The sequence below is a fragment of the Furipterus horrens genome, unplaced genomic scaffold (assembly GCF_987537825.1).
Source record: "Furipterus horrens unplaced genomic scaffold, mFurHor1.1.pri manual_scaffold_3, whole genome shotgun sequence".
NCBI lineage: Eukaryota > Metazoa > Chordata > Mammalia > Chiroptera > Furipteridae > Furipterus > Furipterus horrens.
In genome coordinates, this window is record NW_028327173.1 from 99,815,995 (window position 1) to 99,836,423 (window position 20,429).

The 20,429-nt window shown below is 39.0% G+C and overlaps 1 pseudogene; it reads right to left on the reverse strand.

Annotated features, from left to right (window-relative positions):
* The window catches only part of LOC150015576 (ETS translocation variant 3 pseudogene), a 36,709-nt pseudogene extending 26,422 nt beyond the window's left edge, over positions 1–10,287 (reverse strand).
* Between the last annotated feature and the right edge of the window lie 10,142 nt (positions 10,288–20,429).

The following is a 20,429-nucleotide window of genomic DNA, read 5'->3' on the forward strand; positions in this document are numbered from 1 at the left end:
GTCATAAGGTCATGAGTGGTTTTATGAGTCAGGACAAGAGCAACATGCCAGCCTGTGCCACAGCAGAAGCTCAGAGTGATACACTGTGAAACCCAACCAGGCTGCTATGGGTTGACAAGCAGAGGCCCCCTTTCAACCTTCTGGCTACTTGTTCAAGTTTCCAATTTGGGGAATTACAATGACCTGTGAAAGAATTCCCCTACCATTCTAATAGAATAATTATTGTCATCACTTCTTATTCTTACCATTACCCAAGTGTGGTCTTTGTAAAGGGTACACACTGTACTTCTCTTCATGGTTAGAAGAATCTTCTAAGAAACCATATGGTCTGCAAAACAAGCCATCAAAGGCTGACACCTCAAAAGTCAAACTTACAACTAGGTTTCTTTCTGACCTACTATAATTCAGACAACTGTTTGAGCTGGTGTGTTTTTCTTGTTTGAGTAATCAGTTAGTTAATTGATTTGATCAATTTTTCTTCATCTTCTTGGCCCAGCCCATCTTGATAATCATCCACATCATAATAAAAGCTGACATTTTTCAGACTTTCCCATATGTCAACACTGTGCTTAGCTCTTTGAAATATAATCTTATTTTATCCTCACAGCATCACTTTTGAGGACGGTATTATTTTCATTTCTATTTTGTAGGCAAGGAAATTGACACTTAGACCAGTGGGGTCATTTACCCTAGGCCACATCATTGCTGGTATATGTATTTGTAGGTGACCTCAAGGCTTAAAATTCTTCTAGCCTTAAGCAGTCCTTTTGAAATCAAAAGAGAAGACAAAGATGTGTAAAATAATTAAGCATAGAGTAAAAAGAAAATAAACAGGATGACCAGCATGGGAGGCCAGGTGATTGTCATTGGGGGGAGACATAATCTGGGAAAAGAATGGTAATTTTAAATTAAATTTATTAATATGGCATCAGTTAATAAAATTACATATGTTTCAAGCTTAAAATTCTATAATCCATTGTCTGTGTATTGCATAGTGTGCTTATCACCCAAAGTCAAATCTTACATCACTATATATTTAACACCATTTACTACCTTCCACTCCCCACTTCCCTCTGGTAACCACCATACTGTTGTCGGTGTCTAAGAGACTTTTTTTTTGTTTGTCTTTTTTTTTGTTTATTTTGTTGCTTTCAGTTTTATATTCCATATATGAGTGAAATCATGTGGTCCTTGACATTTTCTGTCTAATTTTTCTTAGCATGATATTCTCAAGATCCATCCATGTTGTCACAAATGTCAGTATTTCAACTTTCCTTAGGGCTATGTAGTATTCCATTGTGTATATGTACCACATCTTCTTTATCTAATCCTCTATCAAAGAACACTTTTGTTGTTTTCTTGTCTTTACCAACATTAATAATGCTGTAATAAACATAGGGTATCTTTGCAAATAAATGTTTTCATATTTTTCAGGTAAATACCCAAAAGAAAGATTGTTAACTCTATTCTTAATTTTTTTAGGGACCTCCATACAGTTTTCCATAGTGGCTGTACCATTTTACCTTTTTACCAACAGTGAATGAGTTTTTTTCTCTCTCTATAACCTCTCCAACACTTATGATTACCCGTCTTGTGTATAATGGCCATTCTAACAAGTGGGAGGTGGTGTCTCATTTGTACAATAGTTTTGATTTGCATTTCCCTAATAGGTAGTGAAGTTGAGCACTTTTTTTTTCATGTATCTGTTGGCTCTTTGCCTGTCTTCTTGGGGAAATTGTCTGTTCAGGTCATCTGCCTGTTTTTTATTGGATTGTTTTTATTATTGTTGAGTTGTATGAGTTCTCTATATATTTTGGACATTAACCTCTTACTAGAGCTGTTGTTTGCATATATCTTTTTTCACTTAGTTGGTTGCCTTTTTGTTTGATTGGTGGTTTCTTTTGTTGTGCAGAAGCTTTTTAGTTTGGTATTTATTTTTGCTTTTACTTCCATTACTTTTGAGGCCAAATTTATAAAATCCTCTCTCAGACATAAGGTCCACAAGCAGACACAGAGACCAATGGGAAAAAATTGAGATCCTAGAAATAAACCCATAGTATATTGGCAAGTAATTTTCAACAAAGTAGCCAAAAAACATACAATGGAGAAAATAAACCCTTTTCAATAAAAGGTGCTGAAAAAATTGAAAAGCCACATGCAAAAGAATGAAACTAGACTGCAATTTGTCACCATGTATAAAAGCTACCTCAAAATGGATCAGAGACCTAAACATAAGACCTAAAACAATGATATAGTAGTGACCTCAGGTACTGAGCTTATGGACCTTTGTCACAGGCACGGTTGTATTCTGATAGATGAAGAAGAGGGAAGAAAAAAAAACTGCCTAAGGTGGAATGTGAAGGAAGGGTCTGAAGTTGAGGAACAGAATGAGGAAAGGTCTTCACAGCATATTAAGATGACTATGAAACAAAAAGTGTTATTTTAAGAACAAATAATATGTTGCTGATTATTAAATAGTATTCATTTTATCCTACTGAAGAAACAGAACAATTTTGGATTATTCAAACTAATGCTTGTTCTCTATGTTCTGTATTCTAGGAAGAAGGGGAATAATTGATATCATTGATGGAAAAATATGCTTTTTGCTTGCACTTACAGAGATTGGTGGAGGAAAGAGCCATTTATTTTAGCAGGGATATTACTGAGTCTGCAATAAGCAAAGGGAAGGTTTGATCTTAGTAGGGAGTGGGAGGCTGAGGGAGGAGCCAAATGGCCAGCCAAGTGAGGAGGTGAGTGAATGGATCTGAGAGTGGTAATGTAGGGATGAGAAATTATGTCTGTGAAGGAGGACAGCTTTCAGACAAGGGGCCCTGGAAATAAGCAGGAGGAGGAGATGAAGGGAGCTTGCAGGTGGTGTCAGCACATCTACTCTCAGTTCCTGTCACACTGAACCTGTGATATTTTGCAACACACCTAATATCTTGGGCAGTGGTTTGGGGGTGTGGAATTCACACAGAAGAGATGAATTCCACATTTGGGTCTGTATAGAGGAGAAGAGTGAGGACAACTGTGGGAACTGAGACCCAAGGGAGATTGTCAGCTTAAGGAGTGCTGGTGTGGGTGCCAACAGTGGCCAGGAGTGATCAAAGACTTCTGAGGGACCACTAACCTCCCATAGAATGCAGAATAAAGAGACGCGACCATTAAACAAATCTCAAGGTAGGGAGACCTCGGTTGACACTTGGCCTTTCATGTATGTCAGTAAAAGATATCCTGAATGTTTGATTATTGTTCACACAAAGTAACATGTTCTGGTCTTGCTGTTTTTGTGTATACCTGCCAGTTCTAACAAAAAGTCAGTTAGAAACAGATACTCTCAAAGACTAACTGGTACTTTCATTATTTATGGTTTAGTTTCAGGTTATATGTGGTCTCCTTCTCTTTCTCTTTTATTGATCTCACCAGTATTTGAAAATTGGAATATAACTGTTTACACAATGGTAAGTTTTGTGATTTCCCCTTCCACAGAGACTTATGGACCAAAAAGAAATCCATCCCTTTCTTTTCCTGGGCTTCTAAAGTTTTTCCCTCATGGTTACTTCTCATCACCTTTCTTGCAATCAGACTCATGGGCATAACCACCCCCTCCTCCAGCCCAGCCTTTTCAGGACAGCTCTGTAGTTGAGCTTCTCATACCTGTGCTGACAATTAATATGACAGCTCCAAACTTTCCACAAAGTTCTAAACCATTGACCAGTCCCTGCCACTTCACCCCTACCACATATACCCAGACCTGAATTATTCTAAGAACTGTTGATTCAGTTGTTAAATAAGGACACATGAGTAGGCAGGAATATAGCTAAAGACAGTCAAGGCTTAGTTCCCAAAGAGAAAACACCACTGAGGTAGATAATTATTATTCCCATTTTACAGATTAGAAAACCAAGGCTGTTTCTGCCTAGTAAGAGAGACAGGAGGACTAACAATTGGCAGAAAAGAGAGAAATATGTGTGCATCCTACTTATCAAAGCTCCCCAGATGGGGATAGTGGGGTGAGCCTTCCACCCCCAAGGTGGCAGTCGTGAGATGGTCTCTTAAGCAAAGTCCTCAACTTATGAAGATCACTTAGGTTATCTTTAGAACCAGCTTCTAAAGAAGTTCTTCCACAAAAACCCTTTCTTTATTCATCAACTCCCAGCAACATTCACACATACAGGTTACTTTGAAAAAGGCTCAGGGTATAGGTTAGGTGAACTAAAATGAGCCAGGTGACAACTTTGCCTGCAGGTGAATATGGGGGACTGGGAGAAACAGGAACAACAGGACCTGCTGCACAGGAGGAGCTCAGCAATCCTTGTGGACACATTACTGGAATCTTGCTATTCATGTAGAAGCAATGAAACCAGCCAAAGGGAGATTGGTCAGTGGATGATCTGGTTTCAAGTTGGCCTTATGGTTTCCATTAGATACCTTGCTTAATTTTATTGCTACCTGATAACAAAAACAAAACAAAACAAAAAAACCCACAAAGCCACTTTATGACCCTTCTAGCATGACTGTACTTTTAAATAACTTATAGGGATTTGGAGTCCCAGAGAGAAAATGAATTTAGTATGGGAAAGAAACACACAATTTGCTATTAGGGAGCATTGCTTGAGTCCCCTGTTGCGTGGCCTGAGAAAGTTACCCTTTCATTTTAATTATATTTTTAGATCTTTTTAAAAAAAGACCAAGTTTTTTATTTCACAGAGTACCTGAAAGAATTCATGAGGTCACGAAAGACTTTAAAATATGCATTAAATAATTTAATCTGTCAGGTTTAAGCAACAGAAATCAGACCTCAGAGACTGAAGTACAAGTGGGAACCTTGTCTTTAGCTTCCAGTTTCTAAAAATGTGCTCCCACTCAAAGTATTTCTTCTGCCCACTTCAGGCATCAAGTGTCTGGATATCTTATCTACAGCACTGGCTATCAAGAAAATGTCAGTAGAAATTATTTCCGTGTTCTGTACGAAGGTTCTTGCTCCTCAAAGTGAAGTATCTTTCTGAGCAGGTGTGTAGTCACTGGATAATCAAGTTATGTTTTCGCAGAACATAATTTTACTCCATAATAAATAATGTTGAACATTGCTTTTATATTTGAAAACACTTGGTTATATCAGAAAGTAAAATGTAGAGTTTATTATAACTTTAATTAATTAATTAATTTTCTTCTAGAAAAACTTAGTTTTTTTCTAATAAATCAGCATGTAAAATCACATAGTAATTCAGTTACTTATTTATTAATTATTATTATTTATTGAGTTTATTGGGGTGACATTGGTTAACAAAACCATACAAGTTTAAAGTGTACAACTCAACAAAACATCATTTGCATTTTGCATACTGCATCATGCTTCCATAGCCTGAAATAAACCTTATCTGTCTTGCCCATTTATCCCCCCTTTGCCTTCTTCTGCCTCCCTCCCCTCTTTCCCTCTGCCTATCATCATACTCTTGTCTCTGTCTATGTATTTTACACATATAAATTGCTTAATCTCTCTCTCTCTCCCTCTCTCTCTCTCTCTCTCTCTCTCTATATATATATATATATACATATGTATGTATATATATACACATATGTATATTGCTTAATCCCTTCACTGTTTATTCACCCAACCACCCAACCCTCCTACCCTCTGACAGCTCTCAGTCTGTTCTATGTATCTATACTTCTGTTTCTATTATGTTTGTTAAATTATTTTCTCCATTAGGTTACACATATAAGTGAGACTATATAGTATTTGTCTTCCTCTGACTGGCTTATTTCACTTAATATAACATCCCCCAGGCTCATCCATGCTGGGGAAAAAGTGAGATTTCTTTTTTTTTCTTTTTGCAACTGAGTGGAATTTCATTGTGTAAATGTAGCTCTTTTATTTACTCATCTACTAAGGGCACTTGGACTATTTTCAAGTCTTGACTATTGTAAATAATGCTGCAATGAATGTAGTGTGTATATATTATTTTGAATTAGTGTTTTCAGTTTCTTCAGATATGTTCCCAAAAATTGGAATCACTGGGTCAAAAGGCATTTCCACTTTTATTTTGAGAAAATTCCTTATACTTTTTCCACAGTGGTTGGCCCAGTCTGCATTTTCACCAAATATCCATAAAGAGTTTCTTCCCATCCTCACCAGCACTTGTTGTTTGCTAATTTATTGATAGTAACTGTTCTAATAGGTGTGAGATGATATCTTACTGTTTAATTTTTATTTTTCTGATGATTAATAACGTTGAGCATTTTCATATGTCTATTAGTCATCTGGATGTCTTTGGATAAGTGTCTAGTAAGATCTTTTTAATTAAATTGTTCATTTTCTTGGTGTTCAATTGTGTACATTCTTTATATATTTTGGATATTAATCCCTAATCAGACGTATCATGGGTTATTTATATTAGTTCCTTTGCTAAACCCTTCCCCCACTTAGCCCTTTCCCTCCCTCAGCCCTCCCCACTGCTGTTACTCTGTTTCTTGTTCAATTTTGTTCATTTATTTGTGTTGTTCATTAGTTTCCTGTATTGGGTGATAGCATATGGTATTTTCCTTTCATTGCCTGGCTTATTTCGCTAAATGACAGGAGTTCCTTCTTTCTTTCTGCTGCATAGTATTCCATTTTGTAAATGTACCACAGTTTTTTAATCTACTCATCTACAGATGGGCACTTGGGGTGTTTCCAGAACTTGACTATTGTAAACAGTGCTGCTATGAACATAGGGATGCATAAGTTCTTTTGAATTAGGGTTTCAGTATTCTTTGGGTATAATCCTAGTAGTGGAATCACTGGTTCAAAAGACAGTTCCATTTTTAGTTTTTTGATGAAATTCCATACTGTTTTCCATAGTGGCTGCACCAGTCTTCATTCCCACCAACAGTGCACTAGGGTTCCCATCCCCGCCAGCACTTGTTGTTTGTTGATTTGTTGATGATGACCATTCTGACTGGTGTGAAGTGGTATCTCATTGTGGTTTTTTTTTTTGCAACTCTGATGGCTAGTGATGTTGAGCAATTTTTCAAGTATCTATGGATCCTCTTTATGTCCTCTTCAGAGAAGTGTTTGTTCAGGTCCTTTGCCCATTTTTTGTTTGGGTTGTCTGTTTTCTTGATGTTGAGTCATATAAGCTCTTTATATATTTTGGAGGTCAGTCCATTGTCTGAGGTATCATTGGCAAATATGTTTTCCCATATGGTTGGTTTCCTTTTCATATTCCTGATGTTTTCTTTGTTAAACAGAAACTCTTTAGTTTGATGTAGTCCCATTTGTTTACCTTTTCTTTATTTCCCTTGTTTTAGGAGATATATCAGTGAAAATATTGTTATCTGGAATATCTGAAATTTTCCTGCCTATGTTTTCCTCTAGAACTTTTATGGTGTCACGTCTTACATTTAAGTCTTTGATCCATCTTTAGTTTATTCTGGTGTGTGGCATAAGTTTGTGATCTAGTTTCATTTTTTTGCATGTCCCTGTCCAGTCCTCCCAACACCCTTTGTTGAAGAGGCTCTTCTCATTCCATTTTATGTTGCTTCCTCCTTTGTCAAATATTAGTTGACCATAGAGGTCCGGGTTTATTTCTTGGCTCTCTATTCTGTTCCATTGATTTATATGTCTGTTCTTCTGCCAGTACCAGGCTGTTTTGATTGCAGTGGACATGTACTATAGCTTGATATCAGGTATTGTGAGTCCTATTGCGTTCTTCTGTCTCAAGATTGCTGTGGCTATTCGGGCTCTTTTCTGGTTTCATATAAATTTTTAAGTACTTTTTCTAGGTCTGTGAAATACATTGCTGGTATTTTAATAAGGATTGCATTGAATCTATAAATTGCTTTTGGTAGTATGGGCATTTTAATGATGTTGATTCTTCCCATCCATGAATATGGTATATGCTTCTATTTATTTGTATCTTCCTTAATTTCTTTCTTCAGGGTTATGTAGTTTTCTGAGTACAGGTCTTTTACCTCTTTGGTTAAATTTATTCCTAAGTACTTAATTTTTCTTATTGCAATAGTAAATGGGATGTTTTTTTCTAGTTTCTGTCTCTGATATTTTAATGTTGGTGTACAGAAATGCCTTAGATTTCTGTATATTTATTTTGTACCCTGCTATTTTGCCAAATATGTTTATTATAGAGTAGTTTTTTAGTGGAGTCTGTAGGGTTTTCTATATATACTATCATGTCATCTGCAAAAAGTGACAGTTTTATTTCTTTTCCAATTTGGATGCCTTTTATTTCTTTTTCTTGTCCGATTGCTGTGTCAAGGACTTCCAACATCATGTTGAATAGGAGTGGAGAGAGTGGATAGCCTTGTCTAGTTCCTGATTTCAGGGGGAATGTTGGCTCAAGGCTTCTCATATATAGCCTTAATTATGTTAAGGTATACTCCCTCTATTCCCATTTTGCTGAGTGTTTTCATCATAAATGGGTGTTGTACCATATCAAATGTCTTTTCAGCATTTATTGATATGATCATGTGGTTTTTGTCTTTCATTTGGTTTATGTGGTGTATTACATATATTGATTTGTGAATATTAAATCATCCTTGCATCCCTGAGATGAATCCCACTAGATCACAATATATGATCTTTTTAATGTGTTGCTGGATCTGATTTGCCGATATTCTGTTGAGGATTTTAGCATCTATGTTCATCAGTGATATTGGCCTGTAATGTTCTTTCTTTGATGTTTCTTGACCTGGTTTTAGAATTAGGGTAATACTGCTTTCATAGAAAGAGTTTGAGAGTTTTCCCTCTTCTTGGATTTTTTGGAATAGTTTGAGAAGAATAGGTGTTAGTTCTTCCTTAAATGTTTTGTAAAATTCGCCTGTGAAGCCATCCGGTCCAGGGCTTTTCTGGACCAGGAGTTTTTTTATTACTGTTTCAATTTCACTATTTGTTATCAGTCTGTTCAGGCTTTCTGCTTCTTTTTGATTTAGTTTTGGAAGATTATATGTTTCTAGAAATTTGTCCATTTCATCTAGGTTGTCAAGTTTCTTGCCATCTAGTTGTTTGTAGTAATTTCTTACAATCCTTTGTGTTTCTGTGATATCGATTTTGATATCTCCTTTTTCATTTCTGATTTTGTTTTTTTGGGTTCTCTCTCTTTTCTTCTTGGTGAGCCTCACTAAAGGCATGTCAATTTTGTTTATCTTTTCAAAGAACCAGCTCCTACTTTTGTTGATCTTTTGAATTGTTTGTTTAGTCTCTATGTCATTTAATTTGGCTCCAATTTTGATTATTTTCTCCCTTCTACTCGTTCTGGGGTGTGTTTATTGTTGTTGTTCTAGTTCTTATAGCTGCAGGGTTAGATTTTTTATTTGGGATTGTTCTATCCTTTTTAGGTAGGCCAGTATGCTATGAACCTTCCTCTCAGGACTGCTTTTGCTGTATCCCATAGATTTGGGGCTGCTGTGTGTTCATTATCGTTTGTTTCCAGGAACTTTTTGATCTCTTCTTTGATGTCATTGTTAACCCATTCTTCTCTTGTGAAGCCCAGGGGCGGATTGACCCATTGTGCACTGGGGCTGGTGGGTCCAAGGCAGACTGGTTGCTCTCCTGTTCCAGTGGAGGGGGAGGCTTCTACTCGCCAGTGGGCGAGATTGTTGTGGGCCTATTGGGGTGGGTGGCGCATTGGTTTCAAACCCACTGGGGAGTGCCCTGATGGCACCTGGGTGCAGTGGCTGACGCTTTGTTTTGGCGCCTATTGAGGCAGGACAGAAGTTCCCGAGCGTGGGGGCAGTGGTGTGCGCCTGTGTGCGGCATTGGGCATGCTAGCCTCGCACCTGCTGAGTCGCATGCCCGGGTGACACCCTAGCGTGGTGGATGGTGCATTTGTTTGGCACCTGTTGGAGCCAGCAGGGATGTTTGTGCGCGTGAGCACACACCTGCATGTGTGGTGTCCTGCCCTCTAGTCTCACGCCTGCTGAGCCGTGCCCAGGTAGTTGTTTTTCTGCCTCTTGGTGCAGGGCCCTGGACACTTGTGCACAGTGGAGGTGGGCATCTGTGAGCTGTGGCCGCCTGGTTGGGCGTGTGTGAGTAGCGCTTGGGGAAGTGGCTGGCGTGTTGGTTTGGCACCTATTGAGGTGATTCAGAGGTTCCTGAGCACTGCGGTAGAGGTGTGTTCCTGTGTGCGGTGTTGGGCACGCTAGCCTCGCATCCACTGGGTTGCGCGCTTGGGTGACAACCGAGTACAGTGACTGGCGCGTTTGTTTGGCGCCTGTTGGAGCTGGCTGGTCGAGCTTGTGGCTGTGCGCACGCAAGTGCGTACACGGTGGCCTGTGCCCTAGTCTCATGCCTGCTGTGCTGTTCCTGGGTAGTTGGTTTTTCGCCCTTTTGGGCGGGGCCCCTGCCACTTGTGCACAGTGAAGGTGGGTGTCTGTGAGCTGCTGCCGCCCACTTGGGTATGTGCAAGTAGTGCTTGGGCAAGTGGCCGGTGCATTGGTTTGGCGCCTATTGGAGCAGGACAGGGGTGCCTGTACATGGTCACCTGAATGCCCAGCGGGTTGATTTTGGACCCATTGTGGCGGGGCTGTAGGCTCCTGAGCATGGCGGAGGTGGGTATCTGTGCCTTCCGCTAGTGATTTGATTTTATGCTTGTTGGGGCTGGCCCGTGGGGCACCTAGACATGGTGGCCAGTGACTTGATTGCGCGCCTCAGCCAGCGGATGGAGACAGCTCCCTGTGCACACTCGCGACTCAGGGGGAAGTTTGGGGAGTGGGCGAGTGCACATCTGCGCCTGTGCTCCTCAAGAATCTCATCCCACCCATAACCTCTCCTTCCCTTTCCACAGAATACAAGAGAAAAATAAAAAGGAAAAACACTTTCTTACATACACAACAGTACTCTGTTTCTTTCTTCTCAGCGCTAGATGCCACCGGGCAGAGCCCCGCTTTCCTCCCTATTCCTCTCTGGGGAAGCCTGTGGTCACTAAAAAGTCTTTGTGTACCTCCAGCCACAGCTCAGGAAGCCAACCCAGTCAGAAATCCCATCTCATCCCTTTCTCCCCTGCTATCCTCACCAAACAGGTTGTTCCCATATGGTCTTCTCTGATCCAGCAGTGTCAAGGCTCAGCTCCTGCCAGTTTCCAGATGTTAACTGAGATGTTCTGACTGCAATTAGTCCAAACTACAGATGGGTCTTGGAAGCTAAAAAGCTCAGCCTCCCCTCACTCCTCCGCCATCTTCCCTGAACATTTTCATTTTGTTGATGGTTTCTTTTGCTATGTAAAAGCTTTTCAGTTTAATGTAGTCTCATTTGTTTGTTTTTTTCCTGTTTCCCTTGCCCAAGGAGATCAGTAAAAATATTGCCACTAGAAATGTTTGAGATTCTACTGCCTATGGTTTTCTTTTGGGATTTTTAAGGTTTTGTGACTTATGTTTAACTTTTTAATCCACTATGAGTTTATTCTTGTGTATGGTGTATATTGGTGGTCTAGTTTCATTTTTTGAAAAATATTTGTCCAATTTCCCAACACGATTTATTGAAAAGTTTTCCTTTACCCCCACTGTATGTTTTTGCCTCCTGTAGTGGTAGTTTGTGGAATGAAGATGCAGAGGCAATACCAGCAGGCAGAATGAGTGATCAGCAACGAACGGAGGGCTGTAGCTTGCTCAGGCTATCAGCGAAGACTAGCAGTCCAACCGTTCCTTTTATTGGGTTACAAAAGTTACTAAAAATAGAATCAATAGGATGTATGTGTATAGAATACATTCCTTACGTGATTATGGAGCAACATAGCTTCTGCGGATAGATTAAACAAACTATTATGCCTACAATGCTAAACTACATTTTATCTAAAAACTACAAAGCAAGGTAATAAATGACAAGAGTCTATTCCACCTCAGATGTTATCACTATGGGAAAGGGTACAATGTCCCTTAGGACCCCTTTGTTTTCAGGAGCCTGTGACCTGGCCACCAGGAACCCCATGCAGCTGCTGACATCAGCAAGACTCTTTTGCAAGTTCTTGCAGGCTGAGTCACAGACCACCTGAACGGTAGGGCTTGTATGCAAGCTCCCCTGTGGATGCCATCTGGCTTTCCTCTTCATCGACCCCCTTTTGTTTTACAGACATCTTTGTGGAACATGACCGAAAAAATAGCAGAAGTAGTAGAATTAACCTTTTCTCTTTTCCTAATGCATACACAAATTAAGATAAACAGAATAAGGAAGAGAATTAGCAAAATTAACAATCTAATATGTGATCCTATAAATCTTTTAATATAATTAATAGGATTAATACGCTCAATACCTTCCATTACATTTTCAAAAACACCTTGGCCAGATAATTGTTCTAAATGCTTTTCAAAGGTACTGTTATTTTAGTCTGCAGAGTAATAATATGTTGGGTTAAATTATCATTATTTAACAAATGCTTTTTAACCTTATTCCAAGGAAATTCAGTTTCATTGTAAGGAATAGGAGTAATACAATAAGTGGATTGATTCTAATCACATTTTAACAGTAATCATTTTCTTACACTTTGTAATTGATCACCTAACAGTATAACAGCTTGATTTAAGTCAACTAACTCAGATTGCATTTCAGCATCAATTTGACGCTGAGCAGTCCATAGTTGTTAGAAATTCTGGTGCCAGGTTTTGACAAAATCGGCCATCTGTACAGACTGGTGGAGAGCAACTCCGGCAGTAGCTGCCATGGCTGTTATAGCTATTAGTCCCATTATGATGGCAATAAGGAGTCCATGAAAACACTTGCTCTGCCTAGGAGCTGCTCAGTCATTTTCCAAAAAAGTCCAGAAGCAGGGCTGTCCTGCCAGAGTCGATTTAGTTGGACAGGAATCCAAACTCCGGTCCTGGCTCTGAGTATATAAATACTTTCCTTAGGGGTTAAAGTCATAGTATAGTTAATACAGGTATGTAAAGTACAATTATAGCATGATATTTCTCCACTATCAGGTTTCCAGGTTATCTGTCCCTTCAACAACAAGTAAGAAATACGCACACAAGCTTGAACATAGTGGGTAAGATTTTTGGTCAATGTCAAATTATGAACATTATTGTGCTACTGCAGTTGACCAGTCCACAGATTGACAGGATCAAAAGCAGCACTCAATTTCCATAAATGATGTTGAGGATAAGATCCTTTAAGTAGGGCTCAGGTAGTGCAAACCTACTCCCATGTCACATGATGGTTTCATTGGCCAGAGTAGATATTACATTGCTATGTCTGGTCCACCTTAAATTTCTTTTTGTCTTTGCCGTACGAGCGGAGCTATAAAAACTCCAGTTAATGACACTACCATAGGAACTAGTACCATTACTCGTACTTCTTCTCTCCTGTATTGAGTCCAATGGACCCAATCAGTTATTGAGAGAAAAGTTGGCATAGAACACTGTGGCACATTTGGAGGAGTGTAATATTTGCTATCATTTGGTATATAGCCCACAAAACTTGTTGCAGTTAATAAGATTAACGTTTTACTATAAAGACCTGTTTTATTTTGCTGCATAGTCAACCAAGATTGCGTATTATACGTTAATTAATGATACCCATTACCAATACAGATAGGAAGACCCGAGACACCTGTAATATAGTTTCACCACAGTTCCTTCTTCTTCAGGTTTGAGCAGGCCTCTTACATCAAAAGGACCTGGTAACCATCCTGTTTCATTATGATAAATTGCAACAGTGGGGTCCCACCAGGAGACTCCCCTCATTAAAGGTGGATTAGCAATATATGCCCAATAAGTATAATTCTCAACATTACAATGAGACGCTTGCACAGCTAAAATAGCAAGCATAGCAAGAAACATGGTATCATAGGTAAGAGGAACATTGTAGGTGTTAACTAATCTTTCTCCCTCTTGAGCTAATTTTTTCAACTGGTCCCAAGTGGGGGGTTTTGCACTTTGAGTACGGTGAAGCAAACGATGAGGCGGTTTTCCTTTCCTGTTATTCAGCTTCATTCTTCCCATTCGGCCGGGCAGTCGCTGCCAGCTCTCCTCATCCTCTCTGTCTCTCTTCTTGGGGGACATTTCGCAGCTTAATGTGTTTGTCAGGGATACAAAACTGCTGCGTGCCTGTGGAAGTATAAGCATAGCCTCGGCGCCATCAAACAACTGTTGCTGGAAGCCAATTAGAGGTTAAAACATTATAATAAAAAACAGGTTGGTTTAAAGGTGTGACTGTTTTCATAGACCAATTTCTTTGAGTGGGTGATAGGGAATCGTCCCCTAATGTCAAAAAATTCAGAGTAAATAATGCATTCAAAATTCGATTTTGGGGGGAATCCATACTATAGCCCCCCTTTTGTTTTTCAAGAAGCTCTTTCAATGTATGATTGTGACGTTCAATAAGAACTTGGCCTGTACTATTACATGGAATGCCAGTAATATATTTAATATTATGATGAAAGAAAAATTCCTGACATTTCTTGGAAATATAAGCTGGAGCATTATCTGTTTTAATAGTTTCTGGCTTTCCAAGAACAGCAAAAGCTTCTAGAAGATGTGTGATAACAAATTTTGTACGTTCAGAGGACATTGCTGTAGCCCAGGAGAATTTAGAACAAGTATCAATAGAATGGTGAACAAACTTAAGTGTTCCAAAACTGGGTACAATAGTAACATCCATTTGCCAAATTTGATTAGGTAGTAAACCTTTAGGATTAACACCAATTGGTAAGGAAGGCTGATTAATTATTTGACATATAAGACAGTCCCGAACGATTTGACGTGTTTGACGCCAGGTAAGGTTATGTCTGTGTCTAAGCGACCAAGCATTAGTATGGTGAAGTTGATGCTCAGTTTGAGCATTAATAACAGAGCCAACAAGCGTATCTATATACTCGTTGCCTGCAACTAAAGGTCCTGGTAAACCTGTATGGGATTGAATATGTGTTATGTAAATTGAATGATGACAAGCTCGGAGGAGAAACTGCAGCTGTAAATAAAGAGTATTAAGTTCAGAACCATTCTGAGGTATGGTTACAGTTTCTAAGGCTTGAACAGTATGGGCGGCATAATGTGAGTCTGTAACGATATTTAAAGGAACTGAAAATACATCAGTTAAGAGCATAACAATAGCAAATAACTCGGCCTTTTGTACAGAAGTATAAGGGCTTTGAATAGTTTTACCGTTTTTCAAATTACTATAGCCGGCAACACCAAGTTTATAAGCATCAGTAAAATATGTCTCTGCTTCGGATAGGGGTTGTGAGACAACGCATTTTGGAAGTATCCATTGAGTCCGCTTTAGAAACTGAAACCTTTTGGAAGAAGGAAATGAATTATGAATTTTGCCTAAATAATCAGAAAAAGCATTTTGCCATTCCTCAGATAATATCCAATGATTAGCAATTTCCTTGTTAGTAAAGGGAACAATAATTTCTTTAGGATCTTGACCACAAAGTTGTCTAAAACATAATCTACCATGAATTATAATTTGAACAATTTTATTAGGATAGGTTTCCAACCTTTTGGTTGATTTGTGCGGTAAGAATAACCATTTAATAATATTTTCTTCTTGACACAGTACTCCAGTAGGGGAATGAGCACTATGAATAACAATAAGTTTTAAGTTAGTTAATTGCTGAATCCGATCTAATTGACTGTCTTGGAAATATTGTTCAATTAATTCAAGCTCCTTTTCAGCCTCTTTAGTTAATGATCTGGGGCTGTCTAGGTCATAATCACCTTCGAGGGTATGAAAAAGATTTTCAAGAGCATACGTAGGAATTCCTAAAAAAGGTCGGAGCCAATTAATATCGCCTAGTAATTTTTGAAAATCATTTAATGTTTGAAGAGAGTCCTTACGAATTTTAACCTTTTGAGGTATCATATGACTTTTAGTTATTTGATGTCCTAAACAGTTCCATGGCTCCCCCTTTTGTATTTTTTCTGGAACAATTTGAAGGCCGTTACTTAGCACACAAATCAGAAGTCAAGTTAAACATTTGTATTAATTGTGCTTCAGAAGGGTGCACCAGTAAAATATCATCCATATAATATATACACATACCTTTTGAAAATTGACCTTGGAGTTCTTCTAAAGGTTGATTAACAAAATATTGGCACATTGTAGAGTTATTTAACATTCCTTGAGGAAGTCCTTTCCACTGATATTTTTGACTAGACTGTTGACTCTTCAAAGAAGGTACAGTAAAAGCAAACTTCTCACAATCCTTCGGTTGTAAAGAAATAGTAAAGAAACAATTCTTGAAGTCAATTATAATAATATGCCAATGTTTTAGAATCAAGGCAGGATTAGGTAATCTTGGCTGTAAGGGTCCCATAGGCTGAATTACTTCATTAATTTTTCGTAAATCAGTTAACATTCTCCACTTTCCAGATTTTTTCTTTAATACTAAGACAGGAGAGTTCCATGGACTAGTGCTTTGTTTAATATGCCCTTGTTCTAACTGTTCTTGTATTAATTAATGAAGTGCTTCTAATTTAACACTTGTAAGAGGCCACTGTTCAACCCAAATCGGCTTTTTTGTTAACCATTTTAAATGAAGGGTGAAGCGCTTAACAGTGGCCCCTAAAATAAATTTGTATTAGAGGAAGGATATTCTAAGCCTTGACAATCCTGCCTTGTTCTGGTGTCAAATTCTGGTAACTTCGATTGAGGAAGAACTGGATTATAGCCCATATGGAGCATAATATTTTTAGTCATGGGAGAGATTGTGGGTATTGATAACATAGAAACCCCATTGCTGTAATAAATCTTTTCCCCATAAGGTAACAGATATTGGGGCCATATAAGGCTGTAAAGCTGCTGTTTGACCCTCAGGCCCATAGCAAGAATGAGGCTTGGTGCTTTGATGTATTTTGTTAAGAGTGCCCAAACCTACAAAGGTAGCCTTTATAATATTAGTGTCCCAATGCTTAGGCCAATGTTCTAAAGATATGATGGACACTCAGCTCCAGTATCTGCTAGACCAGTAACAGAAGTTTCATCTTCAAACCGCACAGTTAGTCGAGGCCTCTGATCATTAATCAGAGTGTGCCAAAAGACTTGTTTGTCAGTGCTTCCAAATCCCCCAGTGCATTTGGCAGGCATTGATTTTCCAGGGATAAAAGGAAGGATTAGTAACTGAGCAATGCACTGGCCTTGCTCAAAGGAAATAGGCTTGTCTGTTGTCATTATAACCTCAATTTCTCCCATAAAGTCAGCATTAATTAACCCTAGATGAACTATAACTCCTCTACTAGTAAGACTGCTTTTTCTTACTAATAAACCAACACTGCCAGCCAGCAGAGGGCCATAAATACCGGTGGGAATTCTCTGAACTCCTTTGTCAGCAGACAAGGAAAATACGGCTGGAGCTGGTATATCTAAAGCAGTGCTGGACCTAGTAGCATGATATAACTCAGAAACTAATAACTTGGATTTGACTTTGAATTCAACTGCTGATTGGTTTGTCCCGAGCTGACAGGGAACTGAGTAATTAGGCTCATATTGTTTGGTGTCGGGCCCCGAGCTGGACCCGACTGCCAGTTTCCTGATCCTGTAGTGGGTAGGGGAGGCAGGGGGTTGCCCTGTTTGTCTTTCTTGGAGCGACATTCATTAGTCCAGTGTCGCACTTTATAACATCTTTGACAAAGTCCTGGGGGTAAAGAAGGCTGCTTTTCCTTTTTATTCTTACCCTTCCTGCAGTCTTTTTTAACATATCCTATTTTGCCATGATTATAACACTTGAGTTTGGAGTTTTGAAATCCACCTTTTAGAGCCGCGGCAAGAAAGTTAATATTGTAGGATTGCAAGCCAACCTCTCGGTAAGCTTGAATATAATCCTCAACAGTTCCAGCCTTTTGTTTTATGGGGGCCAATGCCCATTTGCAATCCTCATTAGCATTTTCATACCCTAAGGTTAAAAGTAAAAGGTTTTGAACATCCTCACCATTAGTAGCTTTATGGATGGCATCCTGAATCTTAGCGAGGAAGTCCGTATATGGCTCATTAGCTCTCTGAAATATTTTAACAAAAGATTTCGTGACCTCGCCAGGATTTTTAAGCTTTTGCCATGCAAAGAGACAGATTTCCTTCAATTGAATAATGATTTCATTGGTAAAATGACACTGGTTAGTTGGATGAATGAAAGCACCAGTGCCGGTTAATTGTTCAAACGTGGCACCGGGAGGGTGGCGAGTCACATTAACGCGGCTGACTCGCTCCACTTCTTCTCACCACCATGATTTAAGTTGTAAGTACTGGGATAGTTCAAGAGACGATTTAGATAAAACTTCCCAGTCTAGTGGAACTAGTAAATTCTCATGAGCAAAGGAAGAAATTAACCCATAAACATACGGAGAATTAGGGCCATAGCTACTAACAGAGGATTTCAATAATTTCAAAAAACGAAACTCAAGATCATGATATGAAACATTGGTAAGTCTGTAGGGATTTTCAGGATCAGGTGGGTGTTGAGTTCGAATTATTGGGAATAAGAAATTAGGAGAATTTTCAATATGAGCACCGTTAGGTAATATTTCATCTTCCGCCTCAAGCATTACCTTTGTTAAATTTGGCGGATTAGTGAAACACACAGAAAAAGGATTACCATAGTCAGCAGGGTTTTTATCATTAAAAGAGATCAAGGCAGGGGCCGTAGGTACAGTTGTACTTGCCGCTGACAGCGTAGCCTGAGCAACAAAGACAGCAGGATTTATTTTATTCTCTAGATGGTCTATACTAGTATTTAATTTTTCTAACATTGTAGTTAAGTTGGCAAAAGCTGATGTAAGTTGGGAGATTTCCTCTGATTTTTCCTCCGGAACCTTTAAGATTGGATACATATGCTGAACCTCGTTTTTGGTTTCAAAATCAAGAAGTGAGACAGAGCTATTGTCCTGGGCACCCTCTAAAGGGTCCGAGGAGGCTGCGGCCGCATCCTGTTCTTCTTTACTCTTTACTACAGGCTGATCATAAATTCCAGAGGAGGGCCGATCATCCTTGTATACCTCTGAGCCAGCCTCAGAGTCCGACTGGAAAGGTTGTAAGGCAAGAGCAACTAAATTAAATGCAGCCCGAGTATCAGCCGAAATAGGGTTTCCAGTCTGATGCGCTCACCAGAGCGCTTTCCCAACTTGCTTCCATACTTTTGAATTAAGCTGATTCTTTTTCTCGGGAGTAAACCAGTAACAATGTTTCCTGACCTGGTGAAGCAAATCTTTTAGCGTACCCTCCTTCACCTGTAAACCTGAACTTTTAAGCAGGACCTTAAAAGGGTTGCATATTGTTCGGTTACCGAGGAGTTTCCCATGATTCTATCACGTATTCCCGAAAGGTTAGCGTATACCGCACAACAAATCCCTTATTCGGTTCTACCCATTCCCAGTTCTTACCTTCAGGTCCCTGCTTTTGGGTGTCAGATGTTGTAGTAGTTTGTGGAACGAAGACGCAGAGGCAATACCAGCAGGCAGAATGAGTGATCAGCAACGAACGGAGGGCTGTAGCTTGCTCAGGCTATCAGCGAAGACTAGCAGTCCAACCGTTCCTTTTATTGGGTTACAAAAGTTACTAAAAATAGAATTAATAGGATGTATGTGTATAGAATATATTCCTTACGTGATTATGGAGCAACATAGCTTCTGTGGATAGATGAAACATTAAACTATTATGCCTACAATACTAAACTACATTTTATATAAAAACTACAAAGCAAGGTAATAAATGACAAGGGTCTGTTCCACCTCAGATGTTATCACTGTGGGAAAAGAGACACTGTCCCTTAGGACCTTTTCATTCTCAGGAGCCTGTGACCTGGCCACCAGGAACCACATGCAGCTGCTGGCATCGGCAGGACTTGTTTCCAAGTTTTTGCAGGCTGAATCACAGACCACCTGAACGGTAGGGCTTGTATGCAAGCTCCCCTTGGGGATGCCATCTGGCTTTCCTCTTCAACCTCCTTTATCAAATATAAATTAAGCATAAAGGTGTGGGTTTATTTCTGAGTTCTGTATTCTTTTTCATTGATATGTATGCCCGTTCTTATGCAAGTACCAGCCTCTTTTGATTACAATGGCTTTGTAGTATAGTTTGATATTAGGTAGTGTGACATCTCCAACTTTGTTCTTTCTCAAGATTGCTGAGACTATTTGGGGTCTTTTGTGGTTCCGTACAAATTTTTGAAATATTTGTTTTAGCTCTGTGAAATACATCATTGTGATTTTAATAGAAATTGCATTGAATCTGTAGAGTACTTTAGGTAGTATGGACATATTTAGTGTATTAATTCTTTCTGTTCATGAACATAGTGTATACTTCCACTTATTTGTATATTCCTCAATTTCTTTCTTTAGTATCCTATAATTTTCCAAGTACAGGTCTTTTACCTCCTTGGTTAAATTTATTCCTAGGTACATTATTTTGTTGTTGTTGTTGCATAAGTAAATGGGATTATTTTCTTAATTTCTCTTTCTGATAGTTTATTATTGATGTATAAAAGTGCAACTAATTTCTGAATATT